Source organism: Cardiocondyla obscurior, linkage group LG04, assembly GCF_019399895.1.
Source record: "Cardiocondyla obscurior isolate alpha-2009 linkage group LG04, Cobs3.1, whole genome shotgun sequence".
Lineage (NCBI taxonomy): Eukaryota > Metazoa > Arthropoda > Insecta > Hymenoptera > Formicidae > Cardiocondyla > Cardiocondyla obscurior.
Window position 1 is genome coordinate 7,140,181 of NC_091867.1, and position 27,624 is coordinate 7,167,804.

Genomic DNA, 27,624 nt, shown 5'->3' on the forward strand with positions numbered 1-27,624 from the left:
ACCGTAGATGAAGGGCTTATTTTTCGAGGCTTTCGATATTACATCGTTGCTCGTCGTGTAATAAGTTAGTAAAAAAAAAAAAGAACAAAAGAAATCTTTCCATAAACCCGTGGAACGTAATTACGTGATTTTTTTACATGATTTTTGATGCAATATTCGATGCATTATTACGAGAATACAAAAGTAATTTCTACACGCAGTATTAGGAGGCATAAAACAATAGGAATGTCTCCACTTTATCACGTCCGTCGACTCGTTTCTATTTCAATGAACCACGCTGTGGTCCGCGCGTTCTTGACACATGGCAAGAGCGAACGGTGTCGCTTAATAGCAAAGATCAAGGCTCTGCGGTCTCCTTAATTTGAATCAACGGCTCCGGCGCGGCGGTCACGTTGCACCAGGCATCCAGTTTGCCCACTAAACCTCAAGTAGACAATCTCGTCAAAGTGCATGCCAACGTGCGTTCTCCTAGGTCAAATCCGTATGCCTTCGTGCATGCGTCTCGACGCACGTTCTCGGTTAGAATATGTCTCGCACAGTGCGTCCTCCGCGGAAATTTCACCGACGGCATCGTTTATACGTCGACGTTGCTAATCAAGTTCTACGGTTGCGTCCCGTCGGACTCGTCTTTCGTTCTCTCCTGTTACAACAAGCGCTTAAAGTACTTGAGAGAACGGTCACTTACCAAGCGAAATACCTGCACTAACCGCTTACTCCTGAGACTCCCGAGGACTTAGAGCTGTTTTTAGCGGTATAAAGTGTCCCTTACAACTTCCTAGCAGTTAAGACTAGCGGTCTCCGGTTACCGAAATATGCATAATGCATGGCGGGGCCCCGCTTCTTCGTTCCTCGAGTGGCTTACGAACGTCATCGCGCATTATCAGTATTCAACACGGTCGCGGGCGTAAGAAAGTACAACGTTCGATGATTTTTATCAGTTTGCATCTGGTAATTGAGCGGTAAATCCGTGTGGCGGATGAGATAACGCGGCATATTTTTATTTCATATGATTTTTTTTTGCTTCACAATATTAATTTAAATAATATTATAAATAATAACGATTTTTCCTTCCCTTTTTTTTTCCCCCTCCGTGATATATTCGCGGCGCGAGTATCGGCGATCATCGGCGTGCGGGCGAATTTCGAGCGGAGGCACCCCGAACATTCTCAGACAAATGAGTGTTTATTGGAATTTTGCTCGGGCACAAAGCGAGACGAGCCGGGGCACTCCAACGGCGCGCTCGCTTTCATCGAGGCCCCTCGCATTCATCGCTCTTCCGGATAGTCCTTTTCCTGCTTATGGCGAGAGCGCGACTGCCTCGGATATTTCCATTTACCTTTTACTCCGGCAAACAAGGAGGGATCCTCGTGGCTGTTCAAACGAGATCTCCAATAGCTCGTGGAAATTGGGTAGACATTGGAAATGAATCGAAAGAGCAAATAACGCGGGGGCCGAGGGGGGAGTGCGCGCGGCGCACTTCGGTGAAGTGGCGAACCGATGAGTGGCGTCGGGACTTGGTCGCGGCCTTTGTGTCAGCGACGGTAGACAAGGGGAGGAGGGGTGGGCAAGAGGGTACGGGGGGGGTGGTTTGAAACAGCGAGGAGCTCTGAAGCGCACTCCGACGTACATTCGGAACACGATTTTACGGCACTCACGAGGGATGCTAGGAACGCCCTCGATAATCCCACGAGCGCTCTTGATCTGCTTGATCCGTTCCCGCTGTCTCTATCCTCCGTCCTCCGACCCCTACGTCGTCACGAGACGTTTAAATGGCCCTGATACGCGGCGAATTTCGTTTGCGACAGTTTAATATTAAGCGGTATCCCTGAATGTAATTTGACGACGAGTCGATTAGCGAGAGGAACTTTCGAGGGCGAACTTCCGATCGGTATGCATATTTAACGGAAGTTATGTATATATGTGCTATATATATATATATATATATATATATATATATATATATATATATATATATGTATATTATATATTTAATGCGGCGGTAAAGCTCACAAGTTGTAGCGGCGCATTTTAACATTGCTTACGCGGAAAGGTTACGAAAGTACTTGCTAACAAGTCCGAAGTTTCTGCATGGAGAAAGAGGCGTGTGCTCGAGCAAGAATATACGTCTGGAATTAATAATGCACCACTAAAGCTTTACCCATATAATACACGGCTAAGTACGGCAGGTGCGCGACTCGCCGCGTATATTTAGGTTAGTCGAGCCAACGCGCCAGCATTATCGGCGTATTCGTCGCTGGTACCACTCATACGCGAGAATTACGCGTTAATATCTCAAATTATATTACGAGTTATTTATACGAGGAAACCCGCGACAGTCGATCTTTCTCACGGTCTTAAATACGTTAGGAAAAAAAAAAAGAAAAAAGAAAAAAGGAAAAATTACGTAACGTCGAAAAATATAGTTTCCCATTTACGCTCAACTTTCATTATTTTATTTCGCTTAAGTTCGAGTCGTACACCCTTACAATTTTCTATATTTAATTTTATCCCTATTTTTTAATCAAACGTGGCAAGTTTCTAACATCAAAGTGTCAAGCTCTTCGATCGTTATAATTTATTCACATTCTCACCGCGCTGTTTTTCAAAGAATTTCCCCACGTGATGGATGCTAGATAGCGCTAGTTCCCGTCATAATTACGTCGCCATATCGCGTTCCTGACCGCAGCGGGGATAGTATGTCATCAGTGGTAACAGGATAACTATGCGATGCCGCACATAAATTGCTTAATATAGAATGTAGAACAATTCCGACTGTTCCATCCTCCGTTCGCCAAAGTAAACCCCGTTTCTACTCGCGCGGCGAATTGGTCCGCCCGGTATCCTGGCGAAATTGAATTTTTCCCATCTGTCGCGGGAACGACGAAGACGAAAGTGTAAAGTGGGAAATATATTCGCGCGGGTTATTTCCGCGTTCTGCGTCCGAAGGCGCGGGCGCGAGGCGGAAAATACTATCGCGAGCCGCTAATCGAACGTAGAACAAAGTTCGTAACTGATGGCGGTGATTATTCAGTGCCACGCGCAATATTAAATTAGCCATCATCACCGCGTTACAAGGGATGAGAGCGCATAATTCACATTGACGGATAACACCGGCAGGTGAGAAAATGCAGATACTTTGCGCTAGGGTTATAAGAAACAGCACTGAAATATCGAGACCGCTCGAACATGATTATTAATTTCGCGAAGAATCGTTTGATTTAATCAATACGTCAAATTCAGCGGAAATCATCATAAATATCAAGCCGGTAACGATAGGTGCTCCTTAAACATTTAATACGCTAGGTATTCAATGTTATAATTACGCCAGTTAAATTACGTGGCTAATCTTTTGGCTCTAGGATTAGTAAAAGTGATGTTTAGTTTAAGAGCTCATTTCGTTGCCTTTCGCATAGAGAATATTCGATGGAGAGTAGAACACAATAATTAACAAGACGTAAATTGCGCGTTAAAGGATGTAATGCAGTGCTGGGATTTAGTTGCACACATCGCCAGCTGATTTCGCTGCCGGCGCCTAATGCTCCTCTCCCGCCGTCCGTTTCTCACCGGGAAGACGCGCTAAGCGAGCGCAAAACAAGTCACGCTTCATTTCAAGAGAGCATTTCTTAGTTTTTATATGTATTGTGTTACAAAAAAAAAAAAAAACAGTGCCGCGCGACTTGTTACGCGAGTCCGGCATCACACTTCTAAGAAACGGCCGGCGAGGCAAGAGAAACAGTAGACATCGGCCAACGGAACTTCACCGAGATCTTTCCCGACTTCTATTCGCCTCGACTTGCATAAAGAAGAAATGTAGAATTGAAGGGGGTTAGTGTAACTTAATTGGACAGTATGCCGCGCGTTCTGGAAGATTTTGCATAATTTGCATAACGTCGGCAGCGCGAAACGCGCTTGTTATGAAAATAGGAAAACAAATCGCTGACGGCGGAAAGCCTAGTTTTCCCCTAACATCCCGAGATACCCGTGAATTTTAATACAGCCCGCGAGTCTCTCTTATACTTAGCCAACTTTGCCGCGAAATAATTCCCCAAGTACTCGAGGCGGCTACTCGTTTTTCGCTTTTTTTTTTTTCTTCTTTATTTTTCTTTTTCAAATTAACACGACGATCGGAACGACGCGCCCTTAAAATATTTATCGAATCGAACGCGCGAGCTTGTACCGGCGAAAACTCGCGGAACGGATGCGGCGCGCGCGAAATAAATTTTTTTGCCAGTTTTTATTATTATGTATGCACTCCGGACGGGTGTTTATTCGATGTACAATGTGAACGTGACTATCCATCTCGGGGCGCAATTTCTTGCCTGGCGTTCGCTCGCTCGCTCGCTTCCTCGTTCAGTATTTGCTCCCGCGGCGAAGGAAAATGCGAGCGTCGCATTTGCACGTTAAATCGGATAAAACGAGCGCTCGATTTACCGCGGAAGTAACGCGCCATTTCAGTCATTTTGCGACACATCCTCGTTACACAATATTCCAGCAAAAATATAAAACTTGGTTAAATTTTCAAAATATTCGACTAAGTAACTTGCAAACGTTATTACTCCGTTCGCAGTATTATCAAAATTACGCGAACCCAGTTTCCATTTTCCTGCATTTTACGTTACTGAGATTGTAAATTGATAAATATATTACGGCGCGTATTTGTCTCGAAGAGTTTAAATTACGTTGAAAAAGAAAAAAAAAAATTCCCGTAATTGATATTTAAACAATTGGCGAAGAGACATAAGACCAGAAGCGTTACTTCACTTATCGTCGACTTGATAATAATTCAAACGAGTTAATTTCAAGTCTCTAATTACGACATCGTCAATGCTCTCGGAAACTTGGATGGTTAAATACAGAGGCAGGTAAATGCGCTGAGTTTGACAGACGAATAGTGCAGCTTAACATTTTCTTTTCGTTACGCAAACTAGTTGGCTCCTACTGCTCCAGAGAAACGTAGCACCGCGCCGTAAAGCGCCGTATCTCTCGTTAGAAAAGAGAAAATGGAGCTTAGTAAAGGATGGCGTGCAGAAAGAGCAGCCTTTACACCCGTGAGAGTATTCTTTATTACACAATGTACACACAGTACGTCGTTTTCGCGAAAGAATTGTTTTCGCAAAATACACCCGCATTATCGTACACGATCAGTCTCGCGATAAGAATCCTTTCAAACGTTTCATATTTTTTTAATAAATAAGTCGCGAAAATGAGAAAACATAAAAATGCTACAGAGGCTTGAAATAATTACAAAAAAAAAAATTTGTCCTATTTTCAATAAAAAATTTCAGATATATATCTTAGCGATTTATATTTCTCACGTAATTTTTCTTCTTTAAATTAAACTTTAATTAAACATACATTTGAAACGATAAATGTGAAAAAATAATGAGATATGATAAAATATAATTTAACAAATTAGAAACTTCAAAAGCTGTTACATTATTGCACGAACTCTGTTAAACTCGACATTTACGTGCCATAAGAGCACTGGTTTATCCACAGCTTTATGTAAAAATATAAACTTCCTCTATTTGATAGCTGTCTATCATTGCGCTTGTTATGTAGTGCGATACAAGAAAACCGATATTAAAGAGACAGATGGTTTAAATGATTTATATAGCTAAATTGAAATGGTTTACTTTTACGAAACCACAAAATGCAATCCACTGAGAGATATCGATTACTTTTTGCACGGCATTTTTGCAATTAATTTTATCTTCTATCATCGAATACGCAACGAATATGCAATAAATATGTGACGTACTTGGCGTACCTATTAATAAAATCTATCCAACGTATTTGCGTTTCATATATACGATTAGAAGCTTGACGTGAAAATTTTGGGCTCGTAGAACAGGTAATGCATTGAAGATCGCGTTCGTTTTATATTATTCCAATCGATTAAACGTGCAGGCGTAATGCAATAAAAAATTTAGATAATCCTTTCCCTCGGCGTTGCTCTTCTATTATAAAATTATTTAACCGAGCCGGGTACATTATACATTCGGGCGTTTCGCTAGAGTTTGACCTCGTTAGAATAGATAATCAAAGAAGACGTAACCTTGCGATCGGTGACCCGATTCACCCGGCGCAAGATATGGAGCTACGGCGCTTTGGGGCTTCGATGGCCCACTTCTCAAAGTTGGCGAGACGATAGGGCAGTTTGGTCGTACGTCGACAATGGACCGCCGGCAAAGGCGAACATTGTTACGGCGAACAATGAGTTTCAACTATTCTGGCCGATAAAAGTTCCGTTATGGCACGCGTGTCAAACTATCTCAACGTTTCACATCAACGTGCTTAATAAAAAAAAAAAAAAAAAAAAAAAACACGTTTGATAGTAAGCACAACTCTGATATCAACGCGGTCATTTCGAAACACTAAGAGAGGAGATAACCGAGATCTGCTTCAATTTTATTTGCATTCGCTTCTCGGTTAGATACATTTTTTTTTTTTATCAAGATAAATTTATGGCGCAATGCACGCTTGTAACAAAATTCCGCGGTCTGTTGTTCGTCGTGAAACAGCTTTTAGTCGGCGGAATTGTATTACTGCTAACGAGATTATGTCGATGATAAGAGCGAATGCAAAGCTTCCATTAAAAATTACACGTATTGCAGTTAATCGCGATGAAATTTTCATCCGGCCGGCTCAAATGACGAATCGCTCGTCAGATACGCGAGGGCGATGCTGATTGCGCGAAGGTACGAGGCGCGAGAACGCGAGTGATTCGCGGAATAATCGATCGCGGTGCATACATTCTCCTGCCAATAAGTCGATAAATCATTGTGACGGGACGAGGAAAAAGTTTTTAGGTAAGTCGAAGGAACCACCGGTGTGGTCTTAGACGAGCAAAAACGGCACGGATTTGCCGAGCTCGCTGGCATGCGAGACTCCGCTCATCCTTTCGGCTCCCTTCTTTTTTTTCTTTTTCCTTTATCTAAAATTTTATCTCAAGATGAAAGAAAAGTATAAATCGAGTATCGCGAGAATTCTGTGCAAACGCGACTCAGATTACACATTCCAATACGGATATTTCACAAACATTCAGGTGTATCGCCAGACTCGGCAAATATTCGACTAATTTCGGCAGCTTCGTTAATCGTCGCCGTGATCGCTAAGTCTGATCTACGACGTGGTGCACTTTGATCGCGATGACAAGTGGAAATTTTCGGATCGGGCGACAAAAAAAGAAAAAAAAAAGAAAAAAAAAATAGTCGGCATACCGCGCGATTCTACGGCTCGTTAATCGCGCGAGGGAGATAAATCGGTCGGGCATTCCTTTAGGCTTGAACGATCACCACGGCAGGGAAGAAGTAAAAACGCACCGGTTTAGATCAACCCTGGGAAGATTCCAATGAAAGTTTCCTCGGTGAACTTTCATTACGTACGTCGTAACTCCTTCCCGCCGCGCCGGCCGGTGGCTGCTCGCTCTCCGTCGTCGCGAGGACGTGAAAAGTATGATTGGAAAAGTTGGCGAGATGAAACCGAGTGTTTCCATCGATTTTTGGACGAGGTTCTTACGCATACGATTAACCGGCGACTTTAAGCACTCGGTAAATCTCTGTAAGAGACAACTCTTTTAACGACCCGCCGATCGTTCGATTTATCGCGAGCGCCGATGAAAGTAACGTAACTTCCGTCCCGTTTAAGTTGCAGAAGCCTGTCTCTCCCGAAGAAGTTTAATCACTAATTTCAGTCATAATCATCAAAAATTGTTCCGCCGATCGGCTTGTCAGTCACCGCGACCGTTAATCTTTCGGATATTTGCAAAGTATTGCGTCGCAAGACCATTAATCTTTGAATATCTCTTTCACATTTTGCTAACAAATGAACTAAGAGTGATAAATGATAGCGCTCGCTTGTCTAAAAAAGTAACAACAGAAATGGTAATGAAATATATAATTGCGTCTTGTAGATACAATGTCATAGAGCAAGAGATAAAAAAAAAAAGAGAAGCGTTACAGAAATGTCCCGTGATATTTTCAACGCGCGATCTTCGTCGCGAGTTCATTATTATTATTGTCGTTAAAGCCAATCCTCGTAAAAAAAATGTATAGAAATATCTCGCTCGCACGTACGTCGAGTTAACAATTTTTTTTAACGCAAAAAAAAAAAATTTGATTGCGAGCGCACGAGAACTTCAGAAGCGCAGCATTCGCGTATTACGGTCAAGGTAAGGATGACGAAGAGGACAAGAAGATCCATTCGCGATCCACCTTTACTCTCGCAGATAGCTCGCTATGCGGCATGAATGGCAATTCGCTTCTGAACGGATCATTCAGGCGTCGCGGTCCACGTCTTCCCGTCACGTTTATTACGTTCCACCGCGCGGCTCACACTTCGCAAGAACAAGACGTCGGATCGGCCGGCCATAGTCGTGCGATTTCCAACCGTTTGCATTCCGCGTCTATCCGGCGAACGGCATTTCGCACGCGCAGCTTGAATGCAAAAGGCTCGGACCGGTAGGAGGAAGATGCGGAGAAATTGCAAAATCACACGGCGACGTTAGCGTCTCTGGAGAACGCGGGGCCCGATTCCACCGAGCTGCATTATGCAAACGCCGCGTTGTATTATTTAAAAATCTTGCGCCGTTAAATTTTATCGCCGAAAGGAGAGGATCGGAGAGAAGAAACGTCGCGAGTTCTTCCGTTTTTTTTTTTTCTTACCCCCCTTCACCTCGCGGAGACGACGTCGTGACGTATTCGGCTAATTGGCGCGGAAAAAAAATGCACGGTGAGGCCTCGACGTCGACGAATGCTCTCGCCGAGCTTTCACGGTCGTTCGGTTTAAGCGTAACCTTGTCTGCTCTGGCTCGCGGCCATATGACACGAATATCTTGCGCCTATGCGTGACACACGAGCTACTAACAAGCTTACGTATGACAGTTGTCGACGCGAATCGGCCGAGCAAACAGGAATTTCAGCGCGGTGCGGCGCGAGTGTGGAAAATCAACTCCGCGATTTCGCAGAGACGTGAGATATACTGGAATACATTACGCGATGATCCGCGCTGACCTTTCACGTGCCAGTCGCTCACGCTATTCGGTATGTTGCCAGGCACAGCGGTCAAACAGTCCGGTAATTCTATTGTTGACGATCGCACGATAATGTGCGCCGGTCAAGCGGTGTTTGCCGCGAATTTTTACAGCGAGATAGAATCAACAAGTTATCGGGCGAGCTATAACGCAATTATTTTATTCGCGGACCGTTCAAATCCAGCGCGGAACGATCGTACAGCACGGGTCTTTAAAAATAAGTTAACGTGTGCACACTGCCCGAAGAAAATAAAATAAAATAAAATAAAATAAAATAAAATAAAAAAATAATAAATAATAAAAGTAGACGCGAGCTTTAACTCGCCACTCTCGCGAAATGTTTGGTTTACACGCGGACGATGCGCGACATTTTTAATGCAGTTCTCGCAGGTGAGGTGTTTTGTTCACCTGCACGTTACTCCGGCCGTCTCGAACCCCCTCGCCTGGCTATTACTTTTTCAGACACGCTAATGCCGCGCTCGTAAGGCGATCCGACGTGACGTCTCGCCGCTCCCGGATTTTCATCCCCGACGCTTTATTCTTTTACGCGACAGTTTACTCGCTTTTCCGAAACGGCCAGCCGTCGCGCGCCTCTTCCTTGATTGCAGCTATCGAGGTAACTCCTTGCATAATGCATATCGGCCTAGCACCGAGCGGAAGATAGGGCGAAATAGTAGAGGGAAAAAGAGAGTAAGGAACGGGAGAGATAGAGCGGTGACTGCGATATAAAGGTGCGCCGCGCAAGAGTGCAATTTAAATTTTCGGACTTGCTCAACGCGGGGGCGGCAACTTTTTCAATGTATATAGTTTTTAAAAGCGCCCGCGTCCCGTCCTGCATAATGCAAAGTAGCCTCGTATCATCCGCACCGTTTTACCGGCGACCATCCGCCGCCTCGTGTAGAATTTGTACGAACGTGAGACATGCGAGGTGGACTATGCAGCCCGGCGTTTTTCTTTTTCCCGTCGCGAGACGCTTTAAAACCGGCCATTTAGATTTACGATTTCGACTCACCGACCATGCCGTCTTTCTCTCTATTTTTTTTTCTCCTCTCGCAAGCCGATTCGGTGAAAGGACACAGGACCGCATTAGATTCGCGCATTAGACTTTCATATTCGCCACGCGCGAGCGTCCCCTGCCTCTTCGCTCGGTTTCCGTCGTGAATAGAAATGCCGGGTTGGAAAAACGACCGATAAACGCCGAATTACGACCGCGGAAAATTTCCGCGTATCGCGAGGAGCGACGAGAGCTCGCCGAGTGAAATATATATCGCGAGTGGCGGCCGATTTGCCTAGCAAATTGCACCGTTTGATACGTTTCCGCGAAAAAAAATTTTCAAACGGGATATATACGGCCGCGTCGCGAAACGTATATCGCGAGAACCGAAATCATTTTTCCCGCGGCATGCGAGAACAGACTGGGCCGCGTAGAGTCGCGAGAGGATGGAAGCAACCGCTTTAATCGGCGCAATCTAATGGCTCGATTGGTAATCACGGACGTACGCGAGAATACGAAGAAGTGTGCGAAGCTGGACGATTCATTACCGTAAAATGATCAATTATGATTTGTTTTAATATTAATTACAGCCCGCAATTGCGGGGCGCGGGTCGGAAGGAGGTAATATAAACGAAATTAAATAAATAAATTGACATTCCACTTAATTAACATTCATCGAAGCCATTGAAATTCCACAAAATTATGGCTTCGGTATATAGTATATTGCGGTAACACTTCCCGATAATTAGGTAAAAGGTAGCGAAATTAACTTCCATTAAATAGATAGTGAAGAAGTATGCAATAAATTTTTATATTAAAAATAATAAGTAAATATATACATATATATATATATATATATATATATATATATATATATATATATATATATATATATATATATATATATATATATGTATGTTTATATTTTTTATAATTAAAAAAATATATTAATTTATATGTATTTTTTTATTTTAAATCAACTTTAAATAATAAAAATTTATATATCTATATATATATATATATATATATATATATATATATATATATATATATATATTATATATATTGTTTTTACGCTCTCTGCACAAATTCGATATCCGAAAATATATATAATTCCTCCCAAAATCTACCTCGTCGGTGCCGCGCTAAAAATAGACCTGAACGCGGCCTTGGTCAACATTCTTTGAGGTCGTCGGCTTCAGCCAACACTCGTGTATCCCGTGAAGATGTTTTTTCAATTATACCTCTCTTCCTCCCCGCACAAAAATTACTAATGGGATTTTCGACGAGGATTTTCGTCGTCGAGTGGAAAAACTTGCAGCGACGCAAACTCTTTCAGAATTAGCCCTGCTCGCATAATATTGACACGAGTCACGCGCATTTCGGTAAACACAACGGTAAATATCATAGAAGTCCCATATTATCACCGATACTTTTTCATTTCTGATACCAAATATTTTTCATCCTAAACACTCATCGGGCGGGAATAAACGGATAAAGAAAGCGATCTGGCGAAATATCAGGTCTCGGTTTTTAATAAAAATTTAAACAATAAAATAGTTAAACGCGCTTGTTTTTCTTTTTCCTCCTCTCCTCCGCAAAAGGAATACGGAAGGGAAGGTTTCGAAAAATTCCTTTGTAATCCCGACGAAAAGGTGAAGGAAATGAAATCACGCCGTACAAAGAAATGCTCCGACCATATCTCGGCCGTCGGTTTGCGGTTTCTCTCCGCAGCGGCGTGATTTAATAATCTCGCGGAAGATCGCTAACCGAACAAACGAGTGTCAAAGATTGAATTTGGCCGGCGATCGTCGGATAAAGTCGGGAAATTGTCGGGACTTGCTCTTTTCCGCGCGTTCCTCGCAGGGTTTCGAGAGGAAGCGTCCTCGTTCGATTTCACGTGCTCGCAAATTTGCCGGCGGATCAGCCTCGCGAAATTCATTCGCACGGTCGGGTGAGGTATCAAGTCGCCGGTTTCGTTAACGACACTTTCGTGCGGACTGCAGACAGCGCGATAGCGATACATTAAGATGAAACGCAGCAACAGCAGGTTCCGAACAAACCCCGTTACGTAATCGGGTACTTCGGTCTATCGGAATTAGCGAGCCGAGCGATAGCGCTAATTAACTCTTCATTAGGGATTTATTTCGCCCCGTCGAACCTTTGTCGTTTTTCCCGGGAACGTTTCACTTAAAATTCAAGATCTGATATGCTTGTATCGTTCTGAATATACGCGACAACGAATAACATTAAACGGAAAATAAATATGATAATTAATTTACTATTCGTACTGCAATGTACTGTTTTTATTTCATTTATTAATTTTTTTTTTATTGCAACGCGGTCAACCAGAATCAGTTGAATATTGCTGCGTTTTATCTTATCGCCGCGAGATATATGAGAGAATAAAAATCCGTGACTTCGGATTTCGTCAATGTACCGTTATTTCCGGAGACGGTCGAAGGATGCTCCTCGGTCCCGGCGAAATCTCGTAGTATCACAAGTTTTATCACAGAAGAATGGACAGTGGAAGATATTCGGCAGAACACTCAAGTGTATCCGGCTCGAGATGGAAGATCGATTCGTGGCCTTCTTTTCCGCGGTGGAATCCTGAGATTCGGATGTTTGCCTCGTGTTGGCGCACTATGAGATACACAAAGCACTAATTCGTACGCACGAAGATCGGCACCGTTCGAAAAAATAAACGACGCAAGCGATCACGCCATTCCGAGCCGCGTCTGAAAAGATCACGAGCGGACTGCTGCGTGCCTTGACGGTAAACGAAAGCCGTAGCTGAGCGAATAGTTACGAACGGCGGCAGTTTCGCGTCGTTTTTTCGTCGAAATAAAAGCGCGACAAGCAGGCGAGACGCACGTGTGCCGCAATCGGAACGCAGCCCGGCAGTTTGGTAGAAAGCGAAGGAGCGACCGGTGACAAGCCCGCGAGACACACTGCCACGTCACTTCGCTCGCGCGCGGCGTTAAGTTAGTCACGAACGACGCTCACTTCACACACTCGCGATCTCCGCCATTTCCGACGCTTCCCGAAAAATTCGTCGACTCGTCGACCTTCTCCCTTGTCGAATTCCGTCACGCGTGGCCGTCACGGTTCGCCGCGTGTACGCCGTCGAGATCGCTCTGTCGGACACGTCGGGCGCTCGCGCGGAACTCCGGGAACGCGCGGAATGTCGCGGGACGACTCTTGGATCGCGGTCTCGTCTCTCTTTCCGCAAACGGTCGTCGGGCTCCGGCGCCCGTCTCTCATTCACGCCGTGCACTTGGGCCGCGGCCGGGCCGCTCGCGGGCGACGAGAACGACGGCAGTGAGAAAACGGAGGTTCCGAGTTGAATCCTGTGCACACGCGACCGCGGTTCGCTGCAGCATCTACACGCGCGCGCGACCAACCGACTCCGAACTCCGCGAGCAACTGCGGAGTGCGACCGCGGCGGGCGGTTGACTTCGGGCGGTTCGGTCGTCCAGGTCGGCGAACAGACCCGAGCGGTACCGAAGTCTGCACGAAGTATCCATCCGTCCGACGCGACGTGCGGCGCGTCCACTCCGTCACTCCGCTCCCAACCTCCAGCCGAAACGAACGTGAGAAATCGCCCACCGGAGGACCTTGGCTGCTCTCGCCACGCAGATCAAACCGCTCGGTTTTTCAAGAACCAAGTGTCCGGTCCATCGAGCACTTCCGGTACTTCAAGTTATTATTAACGTCATTAATTTTTTCCAATAAGTTCAATGTTTCAATCAGAGATAGCTCTGCACCCACGCGTTCTACATTTCAAGACGTATATCATACCGCTGATAACGTTGACGATAATAGACTGTCTTCGGAAAGAACTGTCTCACTTTTAAACAAATGATCTGACGCGACGCTGATGTTACGTCAAATCCGGAAATTCTCGCGTTACGCAACGTCAATTACGATCGTTGCATGCGCTTCACGTCGAATTAAAACATGCACGATCGTCGGTGCGTGATGGAAATCGTTTTCACGCCAGACCTCAAGATTCTCGTGCCGGGGATCCGATACGTGTCGTACAGCCGCGGTGCCGTACTCTCAAGGGAAAACGTAGGCATCGTATATTCAAATTCGGCAGAGCGCCTAGTTAACATCTCGCGGCCTGCCGAACTTTGATCTAATAACAAAGCTCACGCAAGCCTGTCTAATAACCACTGCGATTAGATCTTCATTAAGGACTGTCCGGGCGTGGGTTGTACGTCGAGATACAGATCGCGTGTATTTGCCTTACACCGCTAAGTTAGTCGTAAGTTATGCAAATATCCGTCATAAACGTCACATACGTAATTGCGTACTCTCGCCAACGAGAGCGGAAAACGATCGTAATCTTTAATCAAATATCGTTAGCTTCTTAGTTTCTTCAATTTCTTTTTTTTTTTTTTTTTTTAGAAACAAAGTTCAAAACGTGCCTATGACGTAAGATTGCACGGAGTACGCTTAGAAAACGTAATGTTGCAAAATGTATTTTCTCTTTCATTAGAGAGATTATTGCGATTATTCAATTACACGCCGCAGCGTTCAGCGGGTATTACATATTTATTTAAGATTTTCATATCGATGCGCCAATCGCGTCTGCGTTGTAAGAAACTCGGGGGTTTTCTATCTGGTGAAACGCGTGCTGCGACGTTACGAGTGTCTCGTATATTCTTCATGAATCGCGCGTACGCTCCCTCCGGACTTTCCACCGAAATTTCCGCGGAATTCCCGTGTATGCACGAAAAAGACTCCGGCGAAATTTTATTACGCGCATAAATCTCGACGCGCGTCGACGTTCGGCGATCCCACGCGCACGATTTTATTTCACGTCGGTGCTTATTTTCCACGACGGCGGACTTTAATTGCCCCCGCAAACTCGAATCGAGCGCAACACGCGATCGTCCCTGGAAGAAAAACATTATCAAAAGAGCCGCGTATCCTATGCACGGCTTCCGGACGAGATTACGAAATCCCGCGGCCGGATGCGCCGCTCGCTTTACATTTTCATTACAGCCGGGATTGCAGACTTCTCGAGCGCCGTTGAAAGCCTGTCACCGTGTAATAAAGCACTCGGAGCACCCTTCCCTTCGTTTCTTTCTTTTCTTTTTTTTTTTTTTTTGCAAACCGCCGACACATTCCAACTTTGATCTTCTTTTCAACGACGACCTTATTCCCTCCGCCTCGTCCCGCATCCCCGACGGTCCATCGACTTCGCTTCGTCGCGCGAGTTTTCCCCCGAACCTGCCTCCTAAACGACTCCCCTTCTCCCTCATAAAAAATACAATATTTTCCTTTCATTTGATCCGACAACTCGCCCTCGTTCTCTCGTATCCGCCGGCCCGGCCGCGTCTGCTCGCCTCTTTGTGTGCCTGGCGGATCTGTAAGTTTAATTCGACGCGGAAGTCCAGGCGGGTCTGCGCCACGACCGCTCTCTCGCTCTGGGCGACTTGATTGCTTTGTCCTCCGAGACTCTAATATGAATTACAAACCTGCTCCTTGACTTCCCCGCTCGTGTCCCCGCCGCTTCCTCGCCCGTACCGCTATGTCGTCGTATTTCCCTGCCGATTGCGCGCTCGCGCCGACGAATGAGACAGTTATGAGGATATTGCGTCTGGTTGCGTCAGAAACGCGAATTAAAAGAGGAGACGGTCTATTTGCGGCACTTGTAACCGGCGCGCGTTCGCCCTCGAAGTGTATCGCGAGCAAAGAGGACCACGCTGGCCGGCGTAAAATTGCCTCGGCGTAATAAAAATACACCTCCGCAATCGACACTTAAGTTTCTGCAACGCAATCGCAATTTGCAGTGTATACACTGCACGGAACCGATAAAAAAAAGAGCCCTGACGCGCTCGGACGTGCGCGTGTCCTTTTTACGAGTTCCGCAGTGTCACGGAAACGCATCTCCGGATGCGAGCGATAAAAAGAACGTACCATTCGCGATGATCGTATTTCTGCGAACAAAGACACGAGGGTGGCAAACAGGGCGGGGGAGAAAAAAAAAACTTATCGCACATTTTCGAGCAATAAAATTTCTATAGTTCCGGTTTTATAAACTCCCGTTCTTCCCGTGGAGATTATGGAGCGTGAAAGCCGTAATATTCCGTAGAACGTTCTATAAATTCGAAATGATCACTGATCATTAAAAGAAATTTGATAGCGCGAGGACATCAGAGGTGGCAAAGGTATCAGGCAAGCGGCCCGGGAAAAGCTTTACAAAAGTTCAGGCCGATTCAAATGATTTCTCTAATTTTGATTCCCTTCCGCGACACGTGGCGATTTATGCGGAAATCGTCGCGCGGGTAGATGCTATGAAATCTGATATTCCTATATCAAACTTTCATAGAGGATCCGCGGAAAATCTATTTAGGATGGAAGAGAGAAGCCCCTTCATAGATATGCGATTACGATGCAAGGGAAATGCGGATATGCAAAATAAAGGCCTCTGTAAACGAAAATCTATAGAAATGTGGAAATATGAAATCGCCGTTCTCTCTGCTTCTCCAGTGATGAATCGCCGCGAGGACATAAATGTTTCCCCGATACTCCTTCAGGAAATCGAAACTTTTTTTTTCCGCTTTTAAATGATACAGAAAACAATTAGGGTTAACTGCGTTTTAATTTTTTTTTAAATATATTTAGCACAACTATTTTAATTAAAAAAAAATGTTTAGGTATTCACGACGTATTTATCTTTGATATAAATCTTTTAAACGAATTATCTATCGAATGCGTTCGCTTCTAACATTCCTAATTCGACGCGAATTGAAAATTCACATTTGTTTGAACATCTATCGGATGCAATTTGAAAATTCATCTCTTTGCGCGAACGATTCGTAACGTGAACGCGATCGTACTCTGAATGCTTATGGGATCTACGGCAATACGTGGATTCGATAAATCAACAGCTAATCGCGCCTCTCGTATGCAAAATGCTGTATCTGAATATCGCGAGGAGCAGTCGAATAAATAAATGACGTTTAGAGCAACGGTCACATAGAATTGTTGTTCTAAACGTCATATTTATTTATTAGTTCATCGCGTATATGCACAAAACATTTTATCAAATATTTTGCAACGGCTTTTACCTCTACGCTGGATGTGTACATATTGATTTACTGGACCGTACACACTGGACGCTATATAACAATAGGTTTCTAAAGCTACTCGAAAGTATAGTGCAAATTCCGCCTTTATTTATGCAGATATACAAATGCGCTTTAGAACGCCTATAACATACATTATATTTAAATATGAAAGATATTAAAAAAATATATATATATTAATAAGTAAGCGCGTACAAATTTATATTTAAAATATTGTAGCGCCGCATGTTTGACGAACTAATGACACGGTAAATATCGTGGAATTTAGACGATCGTGTATTTTCCGTACGTTTTTAGTACCATTGATTGCTACATGAGTTGCGTCGTGTGCGGAAGCCAGATATTCGCGTCACGTTCGCGGACCTGACGAGTAAAGTGGTTTATCTAAACGTACAGGTCAAGCGTGTCATGAAAATTTTCTGTCGGCTGAAAAACTTTCGAGGGCGGAACGGGAAGAAGAGGATAGGACGAGCGTACGTTTATTTCCCCTTCCTTGTATCCGCGAAACGCGACGATTTAAGGTAAATCGTTCACAATCGAGTCGAGTAACCGAATGCGATAATGGAGTATTACGGCGAAAATTACCCGTGGTCCCGGGACCAATTAACTTGATCGTCACTGTTAAACAAATCCGTGATCGCAGATAATCAAACGAACGTACGCGATAATAGGTGCAGTAAAACGTCGAGTCGACTTCGTGGAAATTTGAAATAATTGAGGAAAACTGCCAAGTTCGCGAGAGAACGAGAGAGAGGAAGAGAGAGGGAGAAAATAGGTACTAACGCCGGTTATAATGCGTTTCCGCCGCGTGTCGCGAAAATTAGTAACAGCTGGCTGGAATATGTATTTTCACGGTATTTCCAGTTTATACGTATTGTAATTAAGATCCCGTTGGCATATTGACGTCGCGATGAGACTGCAGTAAAGTACAATAGATATTCACGTAACTCACAAGAGCTTTACGATACACGAATTTATAAAGATTTGTCTATCAACGAGTATCCGCGTTGCAATGCGAAAGACGGCGTGTTGGCCTGCGTTAAACTTTCATTTTCCACGGGCATCGAGCAACAATGTGAGGAAGAGGACTCTTTGTAAGATCATTCGCTCACAAAGGCAGCATCGAGCACAATGGACCCTCTAAGTTCTGTGAGATGCGTTAGAATGGCGGTCCCAAGTACGGGAGGACCACCTTCGACGGGATGTTTGTCATACAAGCATACGCGTCATAAATGTTTGATAAAACTCGATACAAAAAGGAAGGAGGAAACTTCAAAGGACATTTTATTTTTTCGATATTTTCATTCATCCGATAATTTATTTCTCAAATTTTAATTAATTTCCGATTAATTTTTCAGGTATTAAGTACGAGGACGCGTGCATATCTTACATTTATTTCAAACTTTTCGTTCCTTTAAATATCAATCGGATATTAATTACAATTCGTTTAATTAAGTTAATGATGTAAAGTACTGTAATCGATAAGTAGATACCGTGACGTTGCGCGAGTTATAAATTCAAGATATCGACGTGTCGTCATGTCGAATATTCGGCATAATATTCCACAAAATATTCAGCGCGTAAATTATTTTACAACGCGGTGACCTGCGTAGGGGTGAGGGACATAAACAAATCATACTCGGCGCGCGTGATCTCGGCCCAGATTCCACAGTGCCAGTCGAGTCGCCCGATTGTGTAGACACGCAGAGTCATTGAGGGTGGAAACGAGCGATACGCAATAAGATGCGGATAGTCGAAAGGGTTTAGTGAGTTTAGTAGGTTATTAGCGCATGAGCCGTGACGCACTTCTCGCGCTGCTCCCTCCCACTCTCATTCCACTTCCGATCACCGAGCACGCAGCACGTGGTCGCGAGACGGTCCGTTCGTTCGCAGGTGTTGAAGGTGATACGCATGTTAGATCGCGCGGAGATACAACGTGATTTGACTTCCTCGAGAGATGTTTCGGACGCAGTAAGGACTTTGTCGAAAGTATTTAAAGCAATTACGGTCTCCATTTACGCGGTGGCTATTACATGCGCATTTCTAGAGTGATCGTCGCCGGGGACAATTAACTTTGATCGTTTTCGGGCAAGCTCCGAGCAATCCAGAGCTCGGATGTAATATCAATATAATATTGGGAATAAAACGGTGCGTGTAACGCAGTGCGTAGCGCGCGCGAGAGAAAGAAAGAGAGAGACACACAGAGGTTAGGACGGGCGAGGGAGATAGAAGTGCGGCGCACGAGAGAGACAGAGGTCGCAACACGCGGGAGAGACAGAGATAGTTGCGCGGGTGATGTACGTGTCTCGTGCCGTGTTCAGGTTGTCGCCTCGACGGCGGCCATCGCGGTTCGAGGTGATAATGCGATTGTCGGTCAAGCGCGCAGTTCGCGTACGTAGTTTAGGAAGCGCAGTTGACACAGGTTAAGATGCGTGATTAGTATAGATTAATACGCGCCGCCAATTAACACATTTCCCGATCGTAAGCTGGCACAACTGACTTGAACTTGTTTCCTGTGTTAGGAAAGGATTGAGAACAGAAGTGCATGTGTCGTCGTCACCGATATTTAATAAACGAGCCGCGGCTGGCTCGTCGGTTTTATTTCGCGAGTAGCGTGCAAAGTCGCGCGATTATAATTCAATATCCGCGTTGTTCGCGAGTGTTTTGGGTGTGCAAAAGAAGGATCTGATCCCGACATCCTGAGAGGAGGAGGAGGCTTTGGACAAGCGTCATGCATCGGCGGAGCAACCTGGAGGTAAGAATCATTTTTCGATAATAAAATAACAGCTCCTCGCCATTCAACGGCACCGATTTGTCGTCTCGATAACGTGAAGTAATTAGAAATAGTATGAATTTAATAATTAATAGAGAAAGCAGTTTTGAATTTTATAACAGGCTCGGATAACACGTTTGAGCAATAAATACCTTCATTTTTAATTATCGAGTTAAGAAACAAATCAGAGACGGGTTAAAAAAATTTTTTTTCAACAATGAACATTATTTCAAACATCTCTATAATTTAATTTATTTATTTCTATGTTACAGGGCCACAGCTGTAGAAACTCCGCTGCTGCGCATCAATCGGTGAGTCAAAAATATTTTTTCCATTAATTTCATTCAGGTGGGATGTACACTTCTTTAAAAAGTCGTATTGATACCATAATATAAAATAAAATAATTTAACCCAGTAATATAAATTTAAAAAAATATAAAAACGGGAAAATAATAGTAATAAAAAGAAGATTCGCGTAACTCGCGGTATACAAACGGGTAGGCGTCAATAACGAATTCGAAACAGCGGATCGCGACAATGTTATTTCACGAGATGACGAATACCACACCGTATAGCTCGCGGAAGTAGATTTTTCGTAAAGGAATTTCGATCGCTCTGGATTCTGAAACGTTCGAGTAACCCATGATGGCGGCGCTGTGTAAACTTGGAACAGAAATACGACAGCTAAAGGGACGACACCCTGTGCTGAGTCATGGCCACTGGAACTATCCGAGTCCCAGACCAGCTCAGCAAACTATCGAGACGCGCCTGATTCTAAACTATCGACTTTTTCGTAACTGTATCTAAGACGTACCCCCAATCAACCAGAAAACTGCGTCCACCACAAAGGAGATAAAGAGAGAAATTACGATTATAATCTTAGCTACGTTAAATTCTTAACTGTAGGAATTGTACTCTTAAAAAAAAAAAAAAAGGAAATTATTATTATTCAATTTTTTTTTAAAGACGACTTGCATGAACGCCATGCAATATCTCTTATTTGACTATTGTAGTAATTACAGAAATACGGGGGAAAGAATAATGTAAATTGTATTGCATTACGGGGAATTAGAGGTATAAGGGGAAGTTTTACGTTCTACTCTTGCACGAGTTTAACGCTGTCTCTCTTTATCTCTTAATTTTCTCTCTCTTTTTTTTTTCTTTTTTTGCTTTATTTTTTTTTCTCCTTCTGCAATTTGTATTCAAATAAATTTGCAAAAGCATCGAATCCATTTACCGGGTAGCCTTTAATAAAAGTAAGTTGGATACGTTGCCGCGTTCTCGCGAACAAAAGCGGGAATATAATAATAATGACCGTAATTTACAGTATTTGGTGTTCTCACGTTCTAAGCTGCTAAAATATTTAGTAATTATTCTTTCCCCCGCGAGGCAGTAAATGATGCTTCGTTATCGGTTTTCCGAGCACCGCCGAGAAAAGATGAATCCTCTATGGAGGTCGGAGAAGTGCCTTGTCATTTCACGGCCGTTAATAAATCATGGCGCGAAGTCTCGTTTTCCCAATGCGCTGTCGAAAGGTAGAGCAAAGAGAAAACGACTCCGGAAGAGGACCCGTACGCTACGTCAAACTAAGGGTGATATAAAAAAAAGATATAAAAATAAAAGAAAAAAAAAAAATAAAAAAATAAAAAAAAGAACGTGTGCAGTGATCGGACCAAAAGATATCTATTCGCGTATATACGTTTTCCATCGATATCGCAACGAAAATACGAGCACGCTTTGTTACACGATTTACATGTTCGCAGCGCGCGTTCGTCAAGCGACAAAAAACGTTTTTGATTTTATCCATAACGGACGTCATGACATCGCAGGAGAAATATCACCTTTTTTTTTTTACACGTATTTGAAGTAAAACCCGACTTTTCTATTGATAATAAATCATTTGCACTCTCAAATGCATAGTTTTTCGCGAGCGCGGTGCGCATTTCCGTCCGGCGGGTAAAATATTTTTTTTTATTTAAGCGCCCGCGTGTATGTATATATATTAAATTATCATCCCGTCATTTTTTATTTTCGAAATGGAGTTTCGATGCGGACCGATCGATCTCTCGTGATGATAATGCTCGTCTGAAATAACGAGCTATTTTTCAAAGATTAATGTCAAAAGCACGAATTAATTCCGAGATACCGCATAAGTCAACGTAACCGTGCCACTATGGAATGTTTCGAATAAAATGCTGAATAACGAGCGATAACAAGAACCGCCTAACGAGGGAGATAAATATCGGGCGTGGGTGATTAGACCGAGTATCGAAGGACCCTCTTTTGTTTGTTGAACGACTTATGGAACGAGTTCAAATGCTGGCTTTACACGCAGAGATATAATTTTTCTTTTTTTTTTTTAATCACCTACGTATAATATTGTCACCTATAAATATTTATTACACATAGCTCTTTACGTATTTATTTTTCATATGCTTCAAAATAATAGCGTCCGTCATTACATTAATTTTAATATATCACCTTTCAACACGTTTGTGTTGGAAATAAAATTAATTGTGCGTTTTAACTGTCAGTTCCCTTTGGCTCTCATATTTCCGCGGGCGAAGTCTAATTCGCGGTAATCTACAGCGAAATCGTTATAATTGCAATGATCACTAATCATTATTATTACACGTTATTATTTTAAATATCGTAACAAGCGGAGAAACGAGCGTCTACCGTTTCCGCCCTCTCCCACCCACCACCCTTTTTTTCCTTGCGACGCATCAATTATTCTCGGCTTAGCGCAAAGCAAAATATATATTTCTCGAAAAATTTACGGCGAATCGAGCAGCGCGCTATTAATCCGGGACGGCGAGAACGCTGGATGACAGCTCGGATGTCAAAGTAAATGGCACGTTCCAGCTCATCGTTACGCTATCGCAGTATTGTCAATATAGAGATACATGCAGAGCGGAAAAGCGGATCGGGCGAGTAAAAATATTTTTGCGGGGTTTTAAATGGATGTTATTCCGGGATGCGCACTTGCTGGTCAATCGAAACTGTATTTTCACATTCTTTCACGGTATGATCCTGCGTGAGCGAAGATATAATTTTTTTTTTTTTTTTTTTTTTTTTAATCGAACGGGCAACAAGTGGTGAGAACGGCGAATCAGTCACCGAATGGGATCATATTGAAATACCGACTGACACGAGAGAGCTGTACTCCACATCGGGAAAGAAAACACCGCGTAATCTCGCACCTCCATCTGTACCGTCTGTCTATTATACAATACTTATCGTTAGTAAAGAGCTCTCTCGATAATATGACCGACTTTTTGCCGAATGACACCAAGTTCTATTGATTGTCGCGATGGATTTAGCGTGCATTTATCACTCCAGCTGGTGACACGCAACTCTCTCTCTCTCTCCCCCTCCGAGCTCACTCGAAATATTCGAAGCCGCTCGTCCTAAATAGATTTTCTGTGGATAAAGGGGCGATCAAGCGGCGCGCCTTTCGTATTTCGTCTGAAAATAGCTTCGGTCGCGTTTATATAAGCTATAGCCAGGGTAACGTTATCGATTACGAGAGCACAATGCAATTTGAGGTATTACTGGCAAAGCTGCGCTTTTATTGGCAGTCGACACGAAGCGATGTCGTGGCGAACGAGTAACCCCGAAAACTGCGAATAAACATGTACAAACGCTATTATATTGAAATAAAATTCCTACACATACATACGTGTACGCGTGTCCGAAAAGTAAATTTCTTAAAATTTTATCATTCTTATTAAAAAAAAAAAAAAAGGAGATGTAGAGATGGCAATTTGTTCCCTTGCTTGGTTCACTTAGTGTCGCAAAAGTTAGCTTTTATTTTTTCACGCGTAACATAAAAAAAAAAATTAATTAAAATTGCAGTAATTTTATTAGGAATCATATTTTAGAATAAAATTAAAACGTGTGTGTTTTTTAAATAATTAATCAACATTGCGCGAGGAAATGTATTCGTAAACAACGTTTATAATGCAACTGTAACGTATATGAAGCCGTACGATTGCCATAAACCGCGAATGTAATCAGAGTTATAGATAAATCCGCTTTGCCGGCGACAATAAATTTCCGAAATCCACCTACGGCCGTATTGCGCGGATTCTGTGGTAAGATATAGCGAAACGCGTGAGGGGAAATTTGGCCTGGGGACGTACCCACTAATCCTTCCGTGGTAATCGACGATTTCCGTCCCTAAATTGTCCCACTGCCGTGGAACTGCATAGTTAAGGGCCTCCGACGAAATTAACTTTAGATCGGGCCGTACGAGACCGTCGGCGCTTTTGTTCTTTGGCAGCGGTAGCGGCAGAAATAATTATTTCGATTACATCAACAAATTGCCGGTTCTTTTGACAGCGAGACGTCGTTACACCTCTACTAAAACCACAGGTATATATATTATACAGAGTATAATCGAAGCAGAAGCTTACATTCGCATACGATCTCTGCCTTGAAAATTAAAATCAATTTAATTATATTTTCAAGAATGGATTTACGCGCCGGGCTATAGGACGTTTTTTTCTCTTTTTTTTTAAATAAATAACATGAGAGTTTTTAACGCGTGGTAGAATCTAAACGTTTGAATATATCGCTGCCAGGTTCCTATATTTCACTAACATCTCTGACTTTCCCCAAGACGGATCGAATACGCATATTTATCCGTGATGAAAAGCCCTGGGCGTCTCGGCAAACACTAATAAGCACGCCCTTCTATGTACGTGTGCGTATTACTGTTACGCGAGCCGGTACGCGCACACCCGCAATACACACAGTAAAATAGTTTCCATTTTCGACCGAAATATGCGGTATCCAATTTCAATTAGAAGTTCGGCTCGCTCGGTCGAGACGCCGCAGTCGGCAAAGTATTTAATCGAAGTATGCGACTCAAGAGGAAGGTAATATCTCCATCGATCTCGGGTAATTTTATTCTGGAGACAATACTAATTGGTAAATAATAAGAGACTAGACGATATAATTTAGCAAAAGCTTTTATTTGAGTTTATATATACGTTTAATAGAATAATAGAAAGCGACACATTTTAATTGCAAATGATTGAGTTTCCGATTATTTGAATTCTTTATCTAGTATCGTTATAATAAAAAATAAGAAGACTTTAATTAGAAATCATAATATAAGTGAAAAGCTAATAACGCAAAATAGTCTCACGTCAAAAGTAGCAAATCTATTGATAGTAGCAAGATTTTTGAAATACATATTCCACTTTCTTTTTATCAAATTGTCACGTGCAAGTAAAATTTTATTTATATAATACTTGTTTTGTATAATTCTGAAGTTCAATTTACGGTAATTATGCATAAATTAACATGCACGAATTTCATGTGAAAATTATTAATTTCTGTTCGATTATTATACAGTGGGTTTTTTTCTTTTTTAATATCATATACGTTGCACAGCAATTTAAATATTTGATTATTATTTATCGTTACAATTCGTTGAGCAAAAGCGATAATAAACCGAGCAATACGAACAAATCTGGATTCAAAGATACCGATTTGAAGCAATTGAATTGGATATTAATACTCCGTACTTCCAGAAAAAAAATTTACTGATCGACAAGAATTTCTCTAGCAATAGCTCCCCGGTGGCAAATAAAATACAAAACGTTTTAGCACCCGTGCGTGTATCCACGTAATTGTTTAATAATTAACTTGTCAATTTCATGAAGTTGCCAGTTCAAAAATTAGATTGTAGTTAATTTGGCTAATTTAATTAAAATATACTAATTAAAATATAACACGAAGTTTGTAACGCGGTAGTTCCTTGATGATGCAGTAGTTTACGGTTAAAGCATTGGGCGCACGATTCGCGCAATGCCGAGTTTACCTTTAACAATGTGTAAATTTCGTAGGTAGTTAATGCACGTTACATGCAACGTCACCAAGGTGTACGAACACAATGGCCGTGCTTCTCCGTTGTGCGCTCGATATTACCGCGGTCCATTATATCGCGTCCGACTCCGCCTGGGCAACCGTGGAGGTTGATGAAACCGTAGAGCGACGTGTTACTTTCGTACCATCAGAAGTGTTTATCTCTTCATCTGGCTTCATCCGGCTAGATCAGAGGGGCTTGCGTCCCCGTGAAAGCTCCTAATCGCGATCCCAGCTAGACAAGCGCAATCTCGATTTAATTATCTCCCTCGCGCGAAGAAAGCGCCGAGGGGGTAAAACGAAATACTGTCTCGACCCTGCCGTTTTCATTTTTCGGATTTCCGATAGCCTCTCTTTACTTTGCCGATCATCGAGCTCTCTCTTTCTCTCTCCTCTCGCGAGGAAGACGTAACTCGGAAAGCGATACAAAAAAACAGAGTCCCCCATTCTTTCCTTTGGCTTTAAAGTTTCCCAGTTTAAAGTTCGCTTAATTTCATTTACCGACTAGAGAACTAGGAAACTAAAATAACACCGCGTAACTTTTCATTACGACTCAATTACTATTGTAACGTTATTATAGAGTAAAAATATTAATTATAAAGCATATCTCGTGTAATAAAAAAAAATATACAGAGGGTATACTAAAAAATAAAAATTAATAAATAAAAGAAAAGAAGAAAAAAAGAGGAAAAAAAACAAATTTTAATATGTAAAATGTAGCTATTATAAAATCTGGTCTCTTAGAAACGGTATTAGGACTTTTCCCTTTGGCTCGAAGCCGTTTGCTACTCGGAGGAAGTTTGCGTCCGTTAGTTCGCGCCCGGCTACCAATAAATGATTTTCCAGCGGTACCGGTAACCGCAGGAAGGAAAGCCGCGTTGCGCGGAGACACGTGGCAATTTCGGAGCGACAACCGCACCATTTTCACCCCCGCGACACCTGTACAAACGGAAGCAGCTTATTCTCCGCGTAGAAGTTTGCGGTTTCCATGCGCGAGCAAGCCGCTGTTTGCTGGAACAACACGGACGAACGACCATTTAAGGGAACAAAGAGCGGAATCCGATGCATCGCGAGAGTGAATTTTCGTAATACCGGGCCTCTTCGGCGCTCGCAAAATATTAGTCGAGATTGTTTTCAAACGATTCCCAACCCTCTCACGGAGAAAAGACACTCATCGCGCGGGAGTAAACACTCTAACGTCCCGCGAACAAACCTCCCCGGAAAGAGCAAGACAAAGAGCCGCGCTGTGCAAACATTCTTGTCCGTTTTCCTTTTCAGTGCAATACCTTTCATTCGCGAGTCGAAGAAAGATAGACATTTTTCGAACGACAGTGATAAATCGGAAGGGGGGGAAAAAAAAAGTTCCCTTTGTTGTATTGCTAATGCAATGAAGGCAGCAATGACAGCTTAATGCAATCGAACGTGTAACATTAAAAAAAAAATAAATAACTGGAAATACTTCCTAATGACTCCTTCACTTTAAACTCGGTTGATTTATTAATGAAATAAGAATTATAAGGAATCGTAACGTTGGATGTCGAGGGATTTGTGGAATTTCAAAGAAATGCACGATTATAAAATCGTATTTATTTGATTACTTTATTTGATTAGCTCATTTGATTAGCTCATTTGATTAGTTCATTTGATTAGTTTTCGATGCACACTGGTTCGATTTTATCGTGATTTTATACCGTGATACGTCCTCGGCAAACGTCTCAAGTAACATTTTAGCTGTGTAATTAAGTAATTAACGATCTTAATGCGCCGGGTGTCGTTTGTAGACAACCGGCGACTAGTTTTACACTCACCGGTTCGTGATTTCTAGCCTGGGTACTTTAATTGG

General features: G+C 42.9%; 1 protein-coding gene across 2 annotated transcripts in view; it reads right to left on the bottom strand.

Moving 5' to 3' along the window:
• Alpha-man-ia (alpha-Mannosidase class I a) overlaps positions 1 to 27,624 on the bottom strand; it is a 299,072-nt gene that overhangs the window by 114,018 nt on the left and 157,430 nt on the right. Inside the window, exon 1 of one of the 2 annotated variants that reach the window (XM_070654712.1) lies at positions 12,469 to 13,432. The exons of the other annotated variant lie outside the window; for it this stretch is intronic. The gene's annotated coding sequence lies outside the window, so the exon portion shown is untranslated. Of the gene's footprint in view, positions 1 to 12,468; positions 13,433 to 27,624 lie in introns of those variants that run through there. 2 annotated transcript variants of the gene reach the window in all.